The sequence below is a fragment of the Chlorocebus sabaeus genome, chromosome 16, assembly GCF_047675955.1.
Source record: "Chlorocebus sabaeus isolate Y175 chromosome 16, mChlSab1.0.hap1, whole genome shotgun sequence".
Lineage (NCBI taxonomy): Eukaryota > Metazoa > Chordata > Mammalia > Primates > Cercopithecidae > Chlorocebus > Chlorocebus sabaeus.
Genome location: NC_132919.1, coordinates 63696418 through 63719222, shown reverse-complemented (window position 1 = coordinate 63719222; position 22805 = coordinate 63696418). Strand labels below are relative to the sequence as shown.

General features: G+C 41.1%; 1 pseudogene; it reads left to right on the top strand.

Moving 5' to 3' along the window:
- The first annotated feature begins 13002 nt into the window (after positions 1 to 13002).
- On the top strand, positions 13003 to 13598 carry LOC103243241 (PRELI domain containing protein 3B pseudogene; annotated as a pseudogene).
- Positions 13599 to 22805: the final 9207 nt, after the last annotated feature.

Here is a 22805-nt window from a genome sequence, read left to right as displayed (position 1 = left end):
AAGGTCCATTTATATCCTGGTTATCTGCATGGGGATCTAGCTGCTTTTCTCTTGCTGTTTCTAGAACTCTCACTGTAACATTCAGATTTGCTGGCACCAAGCCTTTTCCAGCACATATACATTCCGCTCCTTCAGTGACTGTATTTATGGGAGTCTACGTGATTTACTCAAGACTAATAAAGACCGTGTAGAAGGATGGGTCGTGGATTTATCCATCCATGGAATTTTAGCGCATTCAGAGGGAGGTTTATCTTATGTTCTTCCCCCACCACCCTCCAATGTAATTAAAACAACAAAAAAGGCGTTAGTCCAAATGAGTGACAGTTGGCAGATCTGCGTTATTCAACTGGAGGGACTCCCTAGTTTCTGATGCTTGGAGATGGACAAGTAATTACCTCCTGTCTGTGACTATTTTCTACCAGGCTAAGCCCAATGTTTATTGTAAACTATCTGCCATTAAAAGCTGTAATAGCAAGCCTTATGTTCCCACACCATAAATTTGACTTGCACTGTTTTTTTATTTACCTTCATGTTTTATTATATTCTTTGGAATGCTTCATTTTAAAGGAAGATAACGGGAGAATGAAAATTGAACAAATCCCAAATTCACGCTTGAATAAAGATATGTTAGCATACATATTTTTTGCATATACCCAGGCCACTGATGGCCACTTTCTGAATATTGGCAGCTTTTGTGTAACTATTAGAGGTAGTTGCTATAAGTATATCACTTGTTAAATGGTCCAGAAGATAGCCTAAAAATTAAAGTTTATGCAGATCACATAGGCTGAGGGCAGTGATTCTCAAACTTTTGCATCTCGTGAACACCCTTATTCGAAGACCCCAAAGAGCTTTTGTTCATATGATTATATTTATCAATACTTACTGCATAGGAAATCAGAACTGAGACATTTAAAAATGCTTATTTATTCAGTTAAAAATAACAGGAGGGCCACACACGGTGGTGGCTCATGCCTGTAATCCCAGCAATTTAGGAGGCCGAGGTGGGAGGATCACTTGAGCCTAGGAATTTGAGATCAGCCTGGGCAACATGGTGAAATCTCATGTCATGTCTACAAAAAATTTTTAAAAATTAGCCCGGTGTCGGCCGGGCACGGTGGCTGACACCTATAGTCCCAGCACTTTGGGAAGCCGACGCTGGCGGATCACGAGGTCAGGAGATTGAGACCATCCTGGCTAACACGGTGAAAAACCATCTCTACAAAAAAAATACAAAAAATTAGCCGGGCGAGGTGGCGGGTGCCTGTAGTCCCAGCTACTCGGGAGGCTGAGGCAGGAGAATGGCGTGAACCCGGGAGGCGGCGCTTGCAGTGAGCAAAGATTGCGCCACTGCACTCCAGCCTGGGCGACAGAGCGAGACTCTGTCTCAAAAAAAAAAAAAGAAAAAAAAAAATTAGCTGGGTGTCTTGGCATGCCCCTGTGGTCTCAGCTACTCAGGAGGCTGAGGTGGGAGGAACACCTGAGCTTGCGGGGTCGAGGCTGCAGTGACCTGTGGTCACACCACTGCACTCCGGCCTGAGTGACAGAGTGAGACCTGTCTCAACAACAAACGAACACCCCAAACCAATAAATAATTACATGTTAACATAAATACCTTTTTTAATGAAAAATAACTGTATTTTCTGTAGCAAAAAAAAAGTTTAATAAGAAGAGAGTGATTGTTTTGGATTCTGTTTGACTTTAGAAGACAGCTGGAGTCTCATATCTGCTGCTTCAGTCTGCTGCAATATGTTGCTTTGGTTGAAGTATATGAAAAAAAACTGCCCCTACACAGATATGTAGTTGTAAAAGGGAATATTTTAACAGCCTTTTCAAATAATTATGGATATTCTGCTTTGATCCCAGACCAAAACTTGACAAGTGGTAGTTTTTATTTATTTTTAAAACGAAGTCTTGCTCTGTTGCCTAAGCTGGAGTACAGTGGTGGGATCTCAGGTCACTGCAACTTGTGCCTCCCAGGTTCAAGTGATTCTCCTGCCTCAGCCTCCCGAGTAGCTGGGACTACAGGTGTGCACCACCACGCCCGGATAAATTTTGTATTTTTAGTAGAGATGGGGTTTTGCCATGTTGGCCAGGCTGGTCTTGAACTCCTGACCTCAAGTGATCCACCTGCCTCAGCCTCCCAAAGTGCTGGGATTACTGGTATGAGCCACCATGCCCAGCCAAAATAAACATTTCTGTTGTTTTTTTTTGGACAGAGTCTCCCTCTATCACCCTGGCTGGAGTGCAATGGTTCCAGTGATTCTTGTGCCTCAGGCTTCCAAGTAGCTGGGATTACAGGCGTGCACCACCACTCCTGGCTAATTTTTCTTTTTTTTTTTTTTTTTTTTTTAGCAGAAGCAAGGTTTAACCATGTTGGCCAGACTAGTCTCGAATTCCAGACCTCAGATGATCCACCCGCCTCAATCAAAAGTGCTGGGATTTCGGGTGTGAGCCACCACGCCCAGCAATAAATGGTAGGTTCTTAAAGGTTAGTTGCAGTGTGGAAATTAAAACCCTTTCAGTGGACTTTTTTTTTTTTTTTTTTTAACAGTTTTTTTTTTTTTTTTTTTTTTTTTTTTTTAATTTTTATTTTTTAGAGCAGTTTTAGGTTTAAAGAAAATGAGACAGCAGTTTGGAGAGTTCTTGCGTGCCCCTTTTCGCCACATTTTCCCATAGTAACATCTTGCATTAGTGTGGCACGTTTGTTAACAATTGATGAGCCAATAATACTGAACATGATTATTAAACTAAAGCTCATAGTTTACATTAGGATTAATTATTTGTGATATACAGTTCCATGGGTTTGAACAAATGTATAATGACAGGTGTCCACTATTATAGGAACATATAGAATAATTTTACTGCCCTAAACCCACCCAGTGCTCCTCCTATTCAGCCCTTCTCTTCTTCACCCGAATCCCAGGCAACCACTGATCTTTTGACTACCTTTATAGGTTGCCTTTTCTAGAACATCATATACACTTGACCTTTAAACAGCATGGGTTTTAACCGCACAGGTCCTCTTTCACAAGATTTTTTTTTTTGTTTTGAGAGAGTCTCTCTCTGTCGCCCAGGTTGGAGTGCAGTGGTGCGATCTCGGCTCACTGCAACCTCCACCTCCAGGGTTCAAGCGATTCTCCTGCCTCAGCCTCCCAAGTAGTTGGGACTACAGGCGCCCACCACCACGCCCGGCTAATTTTTGTATATTTTTAGTGGAGATGGGGTTTTTCACCATGTTGGCCAGGCTGGTCTTGAACTCCTGACCTCAGGTGATCCGCGTGTCTCGGCCTCCCAAAGTGCTGGGATTATAGGCATGAACCACTGCACCTGGCCAAGATTGTTTTCAATGAAAGTTATACCGAATGTGCTTGCCTCTCCTATCACCCCTCCCACTTCCTCTACCTCTTCTGCCCCTGCAACCCTTGAGACAGCAAGACTAACCCTCTTCTTCCTCTTCCTTCTCAGCCTACACAACGTGAAGACAAGGATAAAGACCTTTATTTTATTTATTCGTTGTTGTTTTTTTTAAGGTGAAAGTCATGCTGTGTTGCCCAGTCTGGAGTGCATTGGCGTGATCATAGCTCACTGCAGCCTCAAACCCCTGGGCTCAAGGAATTCTCCCACTTCATCCTGCTGAGTAGCTGGGACTGCAGGTATGCACTACCCTCTAGGCCAAGGATAAAAACCTTGTGATAATCCAGTTCCACTTAATAAATAGTAAATATATATTCTGATCCTTGTGATTTTCTTTTTTCTTATATTTTAAAAGACGGGGTCTCACTCTGTTGCCGAGGCTGGAGTGCAGTTGTACAATCTTGTCTCACTACATCCTCAACCTTCTGGGCTCAAGCAATCCTCCTGCCTTAGCCTCCCACGTAGCTAGGACTACAGGTACATGCCAGCCCACCTGCACAATTTTTTTTTTTTTTTTTTTTTTTTTAGAGATGGGGTCTCACCATATTGCCCAGGTGGGTTTTGAACTCCTGGCTTCAAGCAATCTTCCTGCCTTGGCTTCCCAAAATGTTGGGATTCCAGGTGTGAGCCACTGCCCCTGGCCTTTCCTTATGATTTTCTTAATTGTTTTTATTTCTTAAAATATTAAGAATACAGTATATAATATATATAAACATACATATATATATATATATATATATATGTCATACAAAATGCATGTTAATTGACTGGTTATGTTACCAGTAAGGCTTCTGGTCAGCACTAGACGATTAGTAGTTATGTTATTAGGGACTTAAAAGTTATACACAGATTTTCGACTGCACCCCTACCCCTCCGTGTTGTTCCAGGGTCAACCGTAATTGGAATCATACATCACATAGAATTTTCAGATGGACTTCTTTCACTAAGCAATATGCATTTAATGTTTCTTTTTGTGGATTGAATGCTCATTAATTTTGATCACTGACTATTCCACTGTATGGATGTACTACAGTTTATTCATTCACCTTTTGAAAAATATCTTAGTTGCTTCTATTTTTTGGCAATTATGAATAAAGTTACTATAAACATTTGTGTGCAGATTTTTGTGTGGGCTAAGTTTTCAACTCTTTTTGGTAAATCCCTAGGAGTATGACTGCTGGGTCAGATGGTAAGAATACATTTAGCTTTATAAGAAATGTAAACTGCCAAACTGTCTTCAAAAGTGGCTGTACTATTTTGCATCCCCACTGGCAATGAATGAGAGTTTCTATTGCTCCACATCGTTGCCAGCATTAGGTATTAATAGTTTTTTGGATTTTAGCCATTCTAATATGAGTATACTAGTGTCTCATTGTTGTTTGAATTTGCAATTCTCCAGTGACATATGATGCTGAGCATCTTTTTGTGTTTATTTGCCATCTGTATATTTTCTTTCTTTCTTTCTTTTTTTTTTTTTTGGAGACAGGGTCTTGCTCTGTTGCCCAGGCTGGAGTGCAATGACACAATCTCAGCTCACTGTAACCTCTGCCTCCCAGGTTCAAGTGATTCTTCTGCCTCAGCCTCCCAAGTAGCTGGGACTACAGGTGTGCACCACCACACACGGCTAATTTTCTATTTTTAGTAGAGACAGGGTTTCACCATGTTGGCCAGGCTGTTCTTGAACTCCTGACCTCAAGTGATCTGCCTGCCTTGGCCTCCCAAAGTGCTGGGATTACAGGCATGAGCCACCGTGCCTGGCCCACCATCTGTATATTTTCTTGGGTGAGGTACTTTTTCAACTCTTTTGCCCATTTTTAAAACTCGGTTGTCTGGCACTACTGAGTTTTAAGGTTTTAAGAGTTCTTTGTGTATATTGGATACTGGTCCTTTATCAGATAAGTGTGCTTTTTAATTTTTTTTCTTTTCTTTTCTTTTTTTGAGACAGTCTCACTCTGTTGCCCAGGCTGGAGTGCAGTGGTGCAATTATAGCTCACTGCAGCTGTGAACTCCTAGGCTCAAGCCATCCTCCTGCCTTAGCCTCCTGAGTATCTAGGACTATAGGTGTGCACTACCATGCCTGGCTAATGTTTATTTTATTTTATTTTTATTTTTAAATTTTTCTGTAGAGATAAGTCTTACTATGTTGCCTGGACTGGTCTCAAACTTCTGGCCCCAAGCAATCCTCCCCACTTGTTATATATTTTTTCTTTATCAGATGTGTGTTTTTCAAATATTTTCTCCCAATCTGCAGAGAAAATATGTGGCTTGTCTTTCCAGTCTCTTAAATCACTGGATCTTTCACACTATGACCGTTTAGTGCCACTGCCCTGATGCATGCTAAAACATCAGTGTTTGTGTAACATCACATCGCTGTTTGTGTAACATCAGTGCAGATTGTGTAACACCACAACAAACACATCGCTGTTTGTGTAACATCAGTGCAAATTTTAATACAAAGGAAAGGCAAAAGACATCTTAGTATTATTGTGAAAATAGTTTTAATTTTGTGGACATACGATCAAGGCCCATGGACCATACTTTGAAAACCACTGGCCTAAAGCAAACAAGGATAGCCTGTACTACTCTTTAGTTTAGGCCCAGTAAGACCAACTAGAATTAGAAATTTGAATTTTACAAATGTATAATGTTAATTTACTTTTCGGCAAAAAGGGTTTGGAAGACACATAAGATATATAATGCATTGAACTTGGTGTTCTAATTCATTAGGAAGAGTCCATTTTGTTTACATATTTTTTCCTCATGATTTTTGAGAGACTATACTTTTAATTAATTAATTTATTTTTATTTTTATTTATTTGTTTATTTTTTGAGACAGAGTCTCACTCTGTCACCAGGTTGGAGTGCAGTGGTGCAATCTCAGCTCACTGCAACCTCTGACTCCCTGGTTCAAGTGATTCTCCTGCCTCAGTCTCCTGAGTAGCTGGGATTACAGGCACACACCACCACACCCAGCTAATTTTTGTATTTTTAGTAGTGAAGGGGTTTCACCAGGTTGGCCAGGATGGTCTCGATCTCCTGACCTCGTGATCTGCCTGCCTCGGCCTCCCAAAGTGCTGGGATTACAGGCGTGAGCCACCGTGCCCAGCCTATAATTTTTATTTTTAAAGAATTACTTTGTGTGTGTGTGTGTGTAAATATATCAAGTAGAGTGTATGGGCCAATGAATGTCTCTCTCTTTTTTTCTGGAGAGCAGTGGCATAATCATGGCTCACTAAAGCCTCAAACTCCTGGGCTCAAGTGATACTTCCACTTCAGCCTCCTGAGTAGCTGGGATTGCAGGCATGCACCACCACACCCAGCTAACTTAAAAATTTTTGTAGAGATAGAGTCTCTCTATGTTGCCCAGATTGGTCTTGAACTCCTGGGCTCAAGCAATCCTCCTGCCTCAACCTCCTAAAGTGCTGGGATTACAGGTGTCAGCCACCGTGCCTGGCCCTAAATGTCTCTTAATGGCAACTAATAGGTAGATGATGCCCAGTAACAGGTTTATGATATATTTGTCTATGTAGACAAACATATAGCACCCCCAACTTTTTCCTTTTTCTCCTAGAAAGAAAAAGCGTATTTTCTTTCCTTCCGGTAGATGTACTTTTCCCTATTCCTTCCATTAAGTACAACCAAAACCCCTGAATATTATATATTAAACAAACATAAGAAGACTCTGAAAGGTGGGAAAAAAGGAGGGCAGAACATCTATGGACTGCAGGATCTGAAGAACAACATTGCAGTGACTTACTTTGTTTTTATTTTTGACTCATATACACCAGACTTGGAGTTGAAAAAGGTGACAACCTGGAAATGCCAATAGTAGTCAAAAAAGCCCAACCAAAGCCTGCTCTCTTTAGCCAAAGAACCATGAAAGGGGCAGCCTAGCAAGATGGAAAAGTTTTAAACATTGCTATGGATTGCATTGTGTCTCCCCCAAATTCATGTCGAAGCCTTAACTCCCAGTGTAATTGTATTTGGAGATGGGGCCTTTGGGAGATAATTAGGGTTAGATTAAGTAATGAGAATAAGGCCCTCATGATGGAATCAGCAGCTTTATAAGAAGAATGGTGGGGTTGGGTGCGGTGGCTCACATCTGTAATCCCAGCACTTTGGGAGGCCGAGGTGGGAAGATCACTTGAGGTCAGGAGTTCAAGATCAGCCTGGCCAACATGGTGGGACCCCATCTCTACCAGAAAATACAAAAATTAGCCCGGCGTGGTGGTGCACATCTGTAATCCCAGCTACTTGCGAGGCTGAGGCATGAGAATCGCTTGAGCACGGGAGGTGAATGGTACAGTGAGCCAAGATTGTGGCCTACTGCACTCCAGCTTGGGAGACAGAATGAGACCCTGTCAAAAAAAAAAAAAAAAAAAAAAAAAGGAGTGGAGAGAGATCATTTTCTCTGCCATGTGAAGACACAGTGAGAAGCCAATCATCTGCAACCTAGAAGAGAGCCCTTGCCAGGAACTAAATTGGTTAGCACCTTGATCTGGGATGCCCTAACTTCCAGAACTGGGAAACATAAATGTCTGTTGTTGAAGCCACCAGTCTACATTTTGTTGTAGCAGCCTGAGAAGACTAATACAATAACTGCTCTACTCCAGCCAAACAGCACAGCAAACCCTTTGGCCCCCAACCATACCAACAAAGGCTGAGCGGGGAGCCGACAATTCCACCCTTATGAGGCTATAATGAGGCACCTCACCCACCAGGGTTGTGTCAGAGAAGGCCAAGTAGAGAGTCAATAATAAGTCCACTCTCCACCTGGCCCTCATGGTATCAGTGGAGACCATGTGGGAAGCCTACACTTACACCCCCAAAGGGCAGTAATGAAGTGCTCCTCTTCATTCCTGCTCAGTGGTATCAGAGAAGGACTAGCGGAGAGTCTAGACTTTTACCATCATCCAATGGTAATAAGGCAACTTCCATCTCAGTGTCAGTGGAGACCACCTGGGGAGCCAGAATGCCAACATCTGCCCAGCAATAATGAGAAGTGTAACTAAGATGTCAACAGAGGCTGAGTGAACCTAGTCTTCTGCCTCCATCTGGCAGTAATGGGATGGTGTCTTTCCTCCTCCGCTGGAGTAATGTCCAAAAAAGCCAGCTAAAATACAGGGTTAACATAAAATTGATAACCTTATAAAAATGTCCAAGTTTCAGCTGAAAATCACTAATCATAACAAGAGCCAGGAAGTTCTCAAATGAAATGAAGAAAAGTCAATCAATAAATGCCAGTACCAAGATGACAGAGATGTTAGAATTATATGACAAAGATGTCGAAGTAGCCTTACAAAAATGCTTCAAAAGGAATTCTGAACACAGTTGAAACAAATTAGAAAGTAGAAAGCCTCAGGAAACAAATATAATATATAAAGATGAACCAAATGAAAATTTTAAAACTTTAACACAATAACTGAAATTAAAAATCAGTGGTTGGACATAATACCAGGATAGGGAGGGAACAGAGAAGAAAAAAATCAGTGAAAGGAAGATAGAATAATAAAAATTACTCAAACTTAACAACAAAGTACCAAAGGAATAATGGCTGAAAACGTCTCAAATTTGGTAAAAGACAAGAAGATGAGCAAACCTCAAAGAAGACAAAGCCCAAATAAATCTATACCAAGACACATTATAATGAAACTTCTGAAACCCAAAGACCAAGAGAAAAATCTTAAAAGCGACCAGAAAACAAACAAACAACCCGAGAGAAAAAACCTATTTGAATGACAGTGGATTTCTTATCAGAAACCATGGGGGCCATAAGTCAGTGGTACAGTGTTTTTCAAGTGCTGAAAGAAATGAACTGTCAATCCAGAATCCTATAGTCAGTAAAAATATTCTTCAGAAATGAAGAGGAAACCAAGATATTCTCAGATGAAGAAAAACTCAATTTTTCACCAGCAGAATTACTCTAAAAGAATGGCTAAAGGAAGTTCTCTAAACAAATGAAAAAACAGAAGAGGAAAATTTGGATCATCAGAAAAGGAAGTGATAAAAGAAGAAAACTTGGAGCATCAGAAAGAACACAATAAGTGAAAAAGGGGGAGAGTAAACACAATAGTTTTTCCTTCTATTCTTCAGTTTTTGTTTTGTTTTGTTTTGAGACGGAGTCTTGCTCTTGTCACCCAGGCTGGAGTGCAATGGCGACGTCTCAGCTCACTGCAACCTCCGCCTCCCGAATTCAAGCAATTCTCCCTGCCTCAGCCTCCCAAGTAGCTGGGATTATAGATGCCTACCACCATGCCGGGCTAATTTTTGCATTTTTAGTAGAGATGGGGTTTCACTTTGTTGGTCAGGTTGGTCTTGAACTCCTGACCTCAAGTGATCTGCTTGCCTTGGCCTCCCAAAGTGCTGGGATTACAGGCATGAGCCACCATGCCCAGCCTATTCTTGAGTTTTTAAAAAAATATATTTAATAGTTGAAGTAAAAATGACATGTTTTATATGGTTCTAAAAGTATGCAAAGGAAATATTAAGACAATTGTATTATAAATAGTGGAGGGCAACAGGATTTAAAGGGAAACACAGTTACTACATTTCATTTAAACTGGCAAAATAATGACACCAGTAGACTATAATGGGTTATATATATATAACGTAATACCTACAGCACTACCTAAGAAGCTATACAAAGCTTTTCAAAAGTTATCCAAAATGCTGTAGATCAATCAAAATGAAATTTTAACAGAAGTATGAGTAACACACAGGAAGGCAGAAGAAAGAAAACAGAGAAATGAGAAATAGAATGAACAGAAAGGAAAAAATAAAATCAGAGATTTAAGGCCTAACATATTAATAATTACATTAAATGTAAGTGGTAGAAGAACATCAACTTTAAAAGAGAGAGATTGGCAGAGTGGATTTTAAAACACAATCCAACTGTATACTGTCTACAAGAAACTCATTTCAAATATAACAACATAGGCAGGTTAAAAGCAAAAGAATAGAAAAATATATCATGCAAACATTAATCAAAAGAAAGCAAGGGTGGCTGTATTAATATCAGATAAAGCAGACTTCAGAGCAAAGAAAATTTCCAGAGACAGAGAGGGCGATTATATAATGATAAAAGGGTCAATCCACCAAAAAGACATAGCAATCTTAAATGTGTATGCACCAAACAACACAGCTGCAAAATACATGAAGTAAAACTAATAGAACTGAAAGGAGGCATACACATATCCAGTTAAAATTGGAGAAAGATAACAGGCAAATCTTCAAACTAAAAAACACATCTAAATAACATAGGAGTCAAAAAAAAGAGGTCTCAAGGGAAATTAAAAAATACATTGAAATGGGTGAAAAAAAAATACAATGTGTCAAAATTTGTGGGACACAGCCAAAGTAATACTGAGAAGGAAATATATAGCACTAAATGCATATGTTAGAAAAGAGGAAAAATCCAAAATCAATCTATGATCCCACTGTAAGAACTTAGTAAAACATGAGCAAAATAAATCCAAAGTGAGAAGAAAATAATAAAGAAAATCAATGACATTGAACACACACACAAATGGAAAAATCAATTAACCAAAGATCTGATTTTTTGAAAAGGTCAATAAAATTGACAAACCTCTAGCAAGACTGACAAAGTAAGAAATAAAGACACGAATTGTCAATATCAGGAAGGAAATAGATGAAATTATAGACATTGCAGGCATCAAAAGGATAATAAGGGAATACTACAAACAACTCTAAATATTATAAATATGACAATCTAGATGAAATGGACCAATTCCTGGAAAAACACAAAGTACCACAACTCATCAAATAGGAAATAGATAATTTGAGTAACCCTGTAACTAAAAAGAAATTGAACTTACAATTTTAAAACTCTCTAAAAAGAAATCTCCAGGCCCAATTTGTTTCACTGGAGATTTCTACCAAACACTTAATGAATTATTAAACCAATTATTGCCTGGGTGCAGTGGCTCACGCCTGTCTTCTCAACACTTTGAGAGGCTGAGGCAGGTGGATCACTTGAGCCCAGGAGTTCGCAAACAGCCTGAGCAACACGGCAAAACTGCATCTCTACAAAATATACATATATAAAATTAGCCGGGCATAGTGGCATGAGCCTGTGGTCCCAGCTACTCAGGAGGCTGAGCAGAAGAATCACCTGAACCGGGGAGGCAGAGGTTGCAGTGAGCTGAGGTTGCACCACTGCACTCCAACCTTGGTAACAGAGCAAGACCCTGTCTCAAAATTAAACCAGTTCTACGTTATCTCTTTCGGAAAATACAAAAGGAGCAAGCACTTCCCAATTCATTTTATAATGTCAATATTAATACCAAACCAGACAAAGACAACACAGAAAAGAAAACTACAGACCAAAATCATTAGTGAAAATAGATAGAAAATTCCTTGATAAAATATTAGCAAGTAGAATTCAGCTATATTTTTAAAAATGTATACACTAAGACTAGGCGGAGTTTTTTCAGGGATGCAAGGCTAGTTCATCATTCAAAAATCAGTCAATGACATCCACTATATTAACAGGCTAAAGAAGAAAGGTCACATAATAATATCAATAGATTCAGAAAAAGCATTTAACAAAATTCAACAGTTATTCATGATAAAGACTCCCAGAAAAACAGGATTAGAGAGAGACCACCTTACTTGATAAAGAGCATCTATATGAAAAAATAGAACAAACAGAAAACAAAAAATAAAATCACAGATTTAAGGCCTACAGATTTAAGGCCTACAGCTAACATTTTACTTAATCATGAAAGACTGAAGCTTTCCCCCTAAAGTTGGGAACACGGAAAGGATGTCTGCTTTTATCACTTTTATTGAACATAGTGCTGGAAGTCCTAGCCAGTGCAATAAGGTAAGAAAAGAAAGTAAATGGCATACAGTTTGGAAAGAAAGTAAATGGCATACAGTTTGGGAAGAAAGAAATAAAACTATCCCCATCTACAGATGATATAATTGACCACATCAAAAATCCAGAAGAATCTGCCAAAAAAAAACAAAAAAACAAAAAAACCTCATGGAACCAATAAGTGAGATCAAAAAGGTTGCATGACATGAGATCAACATATGAAAAAAAAATATTTCTACAAACTAGCAATGAACACATGGACATCTAAATTAAAAATGTAATATTAATAATCACTCAAAAATATGAAATATGTGTACATCTAACAAGACAAGTACAGGACATTTATGCTGTAAACTATGTAATGTGATGAAAATAACAAGATCTAAATAAATGGAATAATAGTCTGTGTTTATGGATTCAACTCAGTAAAGTAGCTCAACATAGTAAAGATGTCAGTTCTCCCCAAATAGATATAATGGTTTAATGCAATTCCCATTAAAAACTAAGCAAGATCTTTTGGTAGCTGTAGACAAGATTATTCTAGAATTTATATGGAAAGTTCAAACAAAAAGCTAAGGGGCAAAACCTGGGCTGGGATAGGGCATGAGGCAGTGCGTTGGGACATCCCTTGCATCAGGCTCAACGGTGCCTGTCACTGTGTGACTAGCTGGGATGTTTGGGGTGGGTCAGGGGCAGGCATAGCCTGTTTACCTCATTGTCCCCTAGCACCACAGGCTGCCAGCACCATGAAGCTATGGACTTTGGAGCACGTCTTTGACCACCTGTGGGAAATTGTTACAACAGTTGAAATGCAGAAATATCCAAACCCTATAAGCCTGAGTGCGGTTGGAGATGATGTGTTGGACAGACATATAGATCCCTCTGGATCCCTTCTCAGCACAGAGAGGGGGCTGCTTTCATTGTGAAGTCTCTTATTGGTGCAGCAAGAACCAAAACATATGTGCAAGAACATTCTGTAGCTGATCCTGTAGAGAAAACAATGGAACTTAAATCTACTAACATTTCATTTACAAATAAGGTTTCAGTAGATGAGAGACTTATAGAAAAGCCACATCCTCGGGACTCAGAAAAAAACTATTTTGACTCAAGAAACCATAATCACTGTGAAAGGAGTCAGCCTCAGCAGTTACCTTGAAGGACTGATGGCAAGACTGAGAAGCAATGGAACGGGTAATACACAAATTAAATGCTGAGACTGAAGAACTGTTGGCCTCTGCAAGAGGAAGCATAGAGACTCTGATGGCAGCAGCAGAGTATCTGCAGAGAAATAATCATGAAAGTTGCTGGACAATGTCGGTTACCCCGGGTCTCTCCAAGCTAACTATATATTTATTTGTTATTTTAAAAATAGAACTATCATTTAGGTAGAATTTTTTAAAAATATGCTGATGTAAGGCTATGTGACTTTTGATCGAAAGAGATGCAGGGCTTCTAAATAAAAGTGATCATTAGAAATTTTTAAAAAGAAAAGCTAAAACAATTTTGAATAAGAAGAGTAATGGGTGAGTAATCAGTCTACCCAATTTCAAGGCTTACTCTGAAGCTACAGTAATCAAGACTGTATAGTGCTGGCAAAGAGAGAGACACATTAGACACATATGTTAATGTAATAGATTAAAGAATCTAGAAATAGACCCCTACAGATATGTCCAGTGGAGTTTTGACCAAGACGTAAGAACAGTTCAATACGGAAAAGATAGACTTTTCAGCAAATGGTGTTGGAGCAATTGGATATTCAAAAAAAAAAAAAAAGGAACTTGACCCAACTCTCACGTCTTATACAAAAATTAACTCAAAAGATTGTGCACTTAAATGGGAAATGTAAAACTGTAAGATTGTTTAGAGAAAATAGGGGAAAATATTTGGAATCTAAGCTTATGCAAAGAGCTTTTAGACTTGACCCACAAACGTGATCCAGAAGAGGAAAAATGGACATATTTGATGTCATTAGAATAAAAAAATTTGCTCTGAAAAGACCTCATTAAGAGGATAAAAGCTCCCTATTCGATAAATGGTGCTGGGATAGCTAGACAGCCATAGGCAGGAGATAGAAGCTGAACCCCTTCTTTACACCGTGTACAAAAATCAACTCTATTAAGTCTTTAATCCAACTTTAAGATGAATTAAATACTTAAATGTAAAACCCAAAATTATAAAAACCCTGGAAGACTACCTAGGCAATACCATCCTGGACACAGGAACTGGCAAAGATTTCATGACAAAGACATCAAACGCAATCACAACAAAAGCAGAACTTGACAAATGGGATCTAATTAAACTTAACAGCTTCTGCACAGCAAGAGCAACTATCAACAGAGTTAACAGACAACCTACAGAATGAGAGAAAATATTTGCAATCTATGCATCTGACAAAGGTCCAATATCCAGCATCTATAAGGAATTTAAACAAATTTACAAGAACAAAACAACCCCATTAAAAAGTGGGCAAAGGATATGAATAGACTATGTTTAAAAGAAGACATACCTGCAGCCAACAAGCATGTGAAAAAAGCTCAATATCGCTGATCATTAGAGAAATGTAAGTCAAAACCAAAATGAGATACCATCTTACACTAGTCAGAATGGCTATTATTAAAAAGTCAAAAAGCAACAGATGTTGGTGAGGTTGGAGAGAAAAGGGAACACTTATACACTATTGGTGAGAGTATTAGCTCAACCATTGTGTAAAGCAGTATGGCAATTCCTTAAAGAGCTAAAAGCAGAACTACCATTCAATCCAACAATCCCATTACTGGGTATATATCCAGAGAAATATAAATCATTCTACCATAAAGACACATGTGAGGCCGGGCACAGTGGCTCACGCCTGTAATTCCAGCACTTTGGGAGGCCGAGGCAGGCAGATCATGTGGTCAGGAGATTGAGACCATCCTGGCTAACATGGTGAAACCCCCAAAAATAGAGAATATTTTTTGTATTCTCTACTAAAAATACAAAAATCAGCCGGGCATGGTAGTGGGCGCTTGTAGTCCCAGCTACTCGGGAGGCTGAGGCGGGAGAATGGCGTGAACCCGGGAGGCGGAGGTTGCAGTGAGCCGAGATCGCGCCACTGCACTCCAGCCTGGGCGACAGAGGGAGACTCTGTCTCAAAAAAAAAAGACACATACATATGAATGTTCATTACAACACTATATAAAATAGCAAATACATGGAATCAACCTAAATGCCCATCAATGACAGATTGGATAAAGAAAATGTGACACATATACACCATGGAATACGATACCACCATAAAAAAGAACGAAATCATGTCTTTTGCAGGAACATGGATGGAGCTGGGCGCTACTATCCTTAGCAAACTAATGCAGGAACGGAAAATCAATTATCGCATGTTCTCACTTTTAAGTTGGGGAGCTAAATGATAAGAACTTATGAACACAAAGAAGAGAACAACAGACACTGGGGTCTACTTGAGGGTGAAGGGTGGAGAGTGGGAGGAGGGGGAAGAGCAGAAAAATAACTATGGGTACTAGGCTTAGTACCTGGGTGACAAAATAATTAGTACTACAAACCCCTGTGATGTAAGTTTACGTGTATAACAAAACTTCACATGTACTCCTGAACCTAACATAAACTTTTTTTTTTTTTTTAAGAGGATAAAAAGACAAGTTATGTGCATATTTCTGCAGAGAAAATATTTGTAACCTGCATATCTGACAAAGGACTAGTACTGGAATATATAAAGAACTCTCAAAACTCAACAGTAAAAGAAGCAAAAATCCAATTAGAAGGTAGAGAAAAGACATGAAGAAGATAATACAGATGGCAAATAAACACATGAAAAGATGTTTAATATCATTAGCCATTAGGGAAATGCAAATTAAGACCACAACGAGATACCACTACATGCCCATCAGAATAGCTAAAATGCAAAACAGTGAAAACACCAGATGCTAGAAAGGACACCGGATCACTCATACATTGCTGGTGGAAATATAAAATGGTACAGTCACTCTGGAAAACAGTTTGCCAATTTCTTTAAAAATTAAACATGCAGGCCAGGCGTGGTGGCTCATGCTTGTAATCCCAGCACTTTGGGAGGCTGAGGTGGGTGGATCACTTGAGAGGTCAGGAGTTCAAGACTAGCCTGGCCAACATGGTAAAACCTCATCTCTACTAAAAATAGAAAACAAAAAGTAGCCAGGCATGGTGGCAGACACCTGTAATCCTAGCTACTCGGGAGGCTGAGGCAGGAGAATCCCTTGAACCCGGGAGGCAGAGGTTGCAGTGAGCTGAGATTGCACCACTGCACTCCAGCCTGGGCAACAAGGCAAGTCTCCGTCTCAAATTAAAACAAACAAACAAACAAACAAACAAACATGCAGCCAGGCACTGTGGCTCATGCCTGTAATCCCAGCACCTTGGAAGGCTGAGGTTGGTGGATCACCTGAGGTCAGGAGTTCAAGACCAGCCTGGCCAATATGGTGAAACCCCATCACTATTAAAAATACAAAAATTAGCCAGGTATGGTGGTACATGCCTGTAATCCCAGCTACCCCGGAGGCTGAGGCAGGAGAATCGCTTGAACTAGGAAGGTGGAGTTTGCAGTGAGCTAAGATTGCGCCACTGCATTCCAGCCTGGGCAACAGAGGGAGACTCCATCTCAAAAAAAAAAAAAATTAAACATGCAACTACCATACAATCCAGCAATTGCACTCTTGGACATTTATTTCCCCAAAATGAAGACTATATTCACACAAAAACCTGTACACAAATGCTAACCCTACTTGTATTCATTATAGCAAAACACTGGACACCGAGATGTCCTTCAGTAGGTGAATAGTGAAACAAACGATGGTCCATCTTGAATACTTCTGAGCAATAAAAAGGAACAAATGATTGATAAACACAACCACCCCTGGATGACTCTTAAGAGAATTATGCTGAGTGAATAATGAAGTCAATCCCAGAAGTTTATATACTGTATAATTTTATTTACATGACATTCCTGAAATGATAAAATTATAGAAATAGACTCATGGTTGCCAGGAGTTAAGCAGCGGGGAATGGGAGGGAAGTAGACATGGTCATAAGAGGGTAACATGGGGGATCCTTATGGTGATGGAAATGTTCTGTATCCTTTGAGTCCAGATTTCAGCTGGTCTGCAGCAGGGACTCTCCCAGCAGTGAGGAGGCTCACTCAAAAAGGCATGGCCCAGGGCCGGGCGTGGTGGCTCACACCTGTAATCCCAGCACTTAGGGAGGCCAAGGCAGGCAGATCGCAAGGCCAGAAGTTTGAGACCAGCCTGGCCAAATGGTGAAACCTCATCTCTACTAAAAATACAAAAATTAGCCGCACATGGTGGCGCATGCCTGTACTCCCGGCTACTCGGGAGGCTGAGGCAGAAGAATCGCTTGAACCCGGGAGGCAGAGGCTGCAGTGAGCCGAGATCATGCCACTGCACTCCAGCCTGGGCGACACAGCGAGACTTCAAAAAAAAAAAAGGCATGAGCCTAACACGGTGGATGGTGGGGGCTGTTATACAGGGTTCATCTGAGTCTCCCGTGGCTCCCACAGGATCCCACAGGTTACAAGATCAGATTTGTAATTTTGAAAGGTCATTGGGATTTGTCCCAATGGTGCCCTTAATAGCAAAAGAAAGTCCTGAATTGCAGGTCGTGCTCTGTTGTCACCTCTCTTTAATCTGAAATGCTCCCTCAGTGTTTTCCCCATCCTTCATGAACTTGACATTTTTAAGGGTCTGGCTGGTTATTTTGAAGAATGTTCCTCGATTTGGGTTGGTCTGAGGTTTCTTCACAATGAGATTCCACTTATGCCTTCTGACAGAAATACCCAGAAATAACGCAGTGTCTTTCCCCACGCATCATATTGGATGACAGCTTCCATTCATAGTGGCATTTAGATCACTCGGTTAAGGTGGTGGCTGTCAAGTACCTTTATTCCAAAGTAATTATTTTTCTCTTTGCAATTTACAAATTCATTATCTGTCTTGTGGAGAGATATTTTGAGACAATTGTAAATATCCTATTACTCCTCAAATTTTTACCCTCTAGTTTTAGGAAGACTTTTTGATTCTTGCCTGAATCATTTAATACTATCATGGTTGCCAAGTTGGCAATTTTCTACATCTGTCATTCCTTCTATATTTATCAGCTGGCTTTCTTCCGTAAAGCAGAACTTTCCCTTCTCCTCCACTTATTTACTTAAATATGCAGGGGGGGGGGGGGGATATGTATTCTCATTTTATTCAATGAATCTCTTGACTTTTAATCATTCTGCATCATGTTATTATGTTTTAGGTGTTTCTCTTACAAACAGCATATAGCTAAATTTTCTCCAGATTGACCCTTTTTTTATTTTTTTGAGACAGGGTCTCACTCTGTCACCCAGGCTGCAGTTCAGTGGCATGACTTTGGCTCACTGCAACCTCCTCCTCCTGACCTCAAGTGATCCTCCTGCCTCGGCTTCCCAAAGAACTGGGATTACAGGCATGAGCCACTGCGCCCAGCCTCAGATTGTCTTTCTAATCTTAAAACAGTAAGTTTTTCATTTATATGTGTTGTGAAAATAATATATATGGATTTTTAATGCAAAAAAGGAGATTTACATATGTTCACGTAGAAAAATATCTAAAATGTGCTCTTAAGGGGAAAATTGCAGGAAAGTATGTATAAAATAAGCCCATCCATGAGGGGAAAAGGATATGTGTACCTCTATTTTCATAGTCATAAATTTCTGGAAGGTCACACAAGAAGTGGGTTAACATCGGTTACTCTAAGATGGCGGCCTGGGGGTGGAGGTCTATTTCTACCTTTATATATTACTGGAACTTTAACATCTACGAACAGGTTTGACTTAGACAATTAAAAGGCCTGATGTTTGCCTGCCAGAAACTCACAGCCTGTGACAGATACAGACACTTGCACGGCCACGTGGTACCCGAGGCTGTTACAGTTAATTCCAGGCTGGACGCCACGTAAGCAGGTGAGATGTGGGGCTGGTGAAGCCCCGAAAGAGGACGACATCTGAGTGAAGTTCCAAAGTGAGGCTCCTCAGCTTCGTGGAAAGCATGTAAGCACTGATCTTAGGCAAACCCAAATTTGAGTCTAGCTACTCACTCCCTGTGTGAACTTGGGCAAACTTAGGAGCTTCTGCAAGTCCTACGGGATTGCTGGGAGGATTAGAACTGATCATATCTGTGGCTGGGCGTGAAGGTTCACACCTGTAATCCCAATACTTCGGGAGGCGGAGGCTGGTGGATTACCCGAGGTCGGGAGTTTCAGACCAGCCTGGCCAACATGGTGGAACCCCATCTCTACTAAAAATACAAAAATTAGCCAGGCATGGTGGCGGGCGCCTGTAATCCCAGTTACTGGGAAGGCTGAGTCAGGAGAATTGCTGGAACCCAGGAGGTGGAGGTTGTAGTGAGCCAAGAATGCACCACTGCACTCTAGCCTGGGCAACAGAGCAAGACTCCGTCTCAAAAAAAAAAAAAAAAAAAAAAGATAATATCTGTGAAGGGCACTGAAGAAGTGCTGGTGTAAACATTCAATATATTTTTGAAAGATGAGGAGGTGGCAACAAAATGAAGAAGCAGGTCCAAGAGGGGAACAGCACGTGATGTACTAGGCCCGAGCTGTGGGTGTTGGCTTGGGGCAAGTGGAGAGAGACACAAGGACAGCTTACGATGAGCATGAAATCCCACACCAAGAAGTTTGGTTGTATTTCGAAGGCAAAGGGCATCTACTGAAGGATTTTAAGTAGAAGTCGTTACAAGGTCAAATTTGTAATTTTGATAGGTTATGGGCAGCAAATTGAGGGTCAGGGTGGAGGGTTAAAAGTGGAATTAGGAAAGCCAATTAGAAAATTGTTGTAGTAATCTGGAAGGCAGATGAAGACGACCTGAACTAAAGCACTTAGCTATTAAGGACATGGAAATCATTAAGACCTAACACCTGTTGGATGCAACCGTCAAGGAGAAAGAAGGAAAAAACCCAGAGAACTTTGTCTAAAGCAACTGTGTGTATGGTGGTGGGTGCAGACAGACAGAGGAATGGATCAGGAGAAAAGAAGAGTCCAGTTTCAGGTATATTGAGTTTAACGTGTCTTTGGGGGTCTTTGATTTTTTTTTTTTTTTTTTGAGACAGAGTTTCGCTCTTGTTGCCCAGGCTGGAGTGCAGTGGTGCGATCTCGGCTCACTGCAACCTCTGCCTTCCGGTTTCAAGCGATTCTCCTCCCTCAGCCTCCAGACTAGCTGGGATTATAGGTGTGTGCCACCGTGCCCAGCTTATTTTTTTTTTCTTTGAGATGGAGTCTCGCTCTGTCCCCCAGCCTGAAGTGCAGCGGCGCCATCTCGGCTCACTGCAACCTCTGCCTCCCCAGTTCAAGCGATTATCTTGCCTCAGCCTCTCGAGTAGCTGGGACCACAGGCTTTTGCCAACACGCCTGGCTAATTTTTTGTATTTTTAGTAGAGATGGGGTTTCACCATGTTAGCCAGGATTGTCTTGATCTCCTGACCTCAGGTGATCCACCTGCCTCGGCCTCCCAAAGTCCTGGGATTACAGGCATGAACCATCGCGCCCAGTCCCAGCTAATTTTTGTATTTTTAGTACAGACAGGCTTTCACCATGTTGGTCAGGCTGGTCTCGAACTCCTGACCTCGTGATCTGCCCGCCTCAGCCTCCCAAAGTGCTGGGATTACAGGCATGAGCCACTGCATCCAGCCCAATTTTTTGTTTGTTTTTAGAGATAGTCTTGCTCTGTTGCCCAGGCTGGAGTACAGTGGCAAGATGATAGCTCACTGCAGTCTTGAACTCCTGGGCTCAAGCAATCCTTTTGCCTCAGCCTCCCAAGTAGCTGGGACTACAGGTGTGCTCTACCAAGTGCAGCTAATTTTTTTATTTTTGTAGACACAGGGTTTCACTATGTTGCCCAGGCTGGTCTCGAACTCCAGGCCTCAAGCAATCTTCCTGCCTCGGCCTTCCCAGAATGCTAGGATTACAGGCATGAGCTACCATGCCTGGCCTTAAGTCTTTGGATCCTATAACTGGTGATTTGGTAAGCCACTAGATCTGTGAGGTTGGTACTTAAAGGGAAAAGCCTGTGCTGGCATTAAATCCCACTTTGTTAGTGCTTGAGAGGGTGGATGACCAGAAAGGCAGTGGTTATTTTGCGTAATGGTCAAGCATGCCAGGGTTATGACACCTGGTAGATGACTAAGTCTTAAGATTCTAAATAGAAGGCTGATCACAAGTGTCAGAGTCAGCAACAATCAAGACGTAAGGGGGTGTCAGAAGCTTCAGGATGACACCAGTAGGGCTTTGCTGAGTTAGGAACACAAAAATAACCAGATTTGTTTTTTTTTTTGGAGACGGAGTCTTGCTCTGTTGCCCAGGCTGGAGTGCAGTGGCACAATCTCAGCTCACTGCAATCTCCACCTCCCAGGTTCAAGAGATTCTCCCCGCTCAGCCTCCTAAGTAGCTGAGATTACAGGTGTACACCACCACGCCCAGCTAATTTTTGTATTTTTAGTAGAGATGGGGTTTCAACATGTTGGCCAGGCTGGTCTCGAACTCCTGACCTCAAGTGATCCCAGCGCTCGGCCTCCCAAAGTGCTGGGATTACAGGCATGAACCACCATGACTGACCAATAACCAGATGATTTTGAATGTCTCCAGCAAAAGCCTGAATTGTTTGTGCTTTCAAGGGGAACTAGTAACATGACAGTGGGCGGATCATGAGGTCAAGAGATTGAGACCATCCTGGCCAACATAGTGAAACCCCGTCTCTACTGAAAATACAAAAATTAGCTGGGCAAGGTGGCATGTGCCTGTAGTCCCAGCTACTCGGGAGGCTGAGGCAGGAGAATCGCTTGAACCTGGGAGGCGGAGGTTGCAGTGAGCTGAGATTGCGCCACTGCACTCCAGCCTGGGACAGAGCAAGACTCTGTCTCAAAAAAATAAATAAATAAATAAATAAAAAATCCAAGAAGCCAGACTTCCTTTTCAATAGGCACAGTACTCTATGTCACTAATGGGGCACATGGAGCTATTTTCTGTGGACAAATGGATGTCTTCCCGTGGTTTTCAACCTGGGCCTCTAGAGGAGAGGATTCCTCATCACCCGTGGATTCCCTCAGCTCGTTCAGTTGCATGGTAGTAGATGTATGTGTGCATTTTCTGGGGGCAAAAGGCCCCCAAATCATGACCGCAGCCATTGATCCTTTTCTTTCTCTGATTTTCTTTTTCCACCTTCCTACTTCCCATTTTTTCTTCTTTCTTGTCGATATGCCTTGTGTTTATAAGCCATGGGAGGAATTTGCTTACTCCACTGTTCATCCTGTATATGGCTAAAGTGACTGCTGACTCCTGGTCTAGAACAATGCTTTCCAATCTTTAAAAATGCATGTGTAATAGAACTTCCTCTGACCTGTTTGTTTTATGAAAGCAAAGTTTGAATGGGCTTTTATAGAAAACCAACTTAACAAAAATAAAAGATGGAGCAGTTATGTATGCACGCAGAGAGGAAGTCTGGGTTCCACCCAC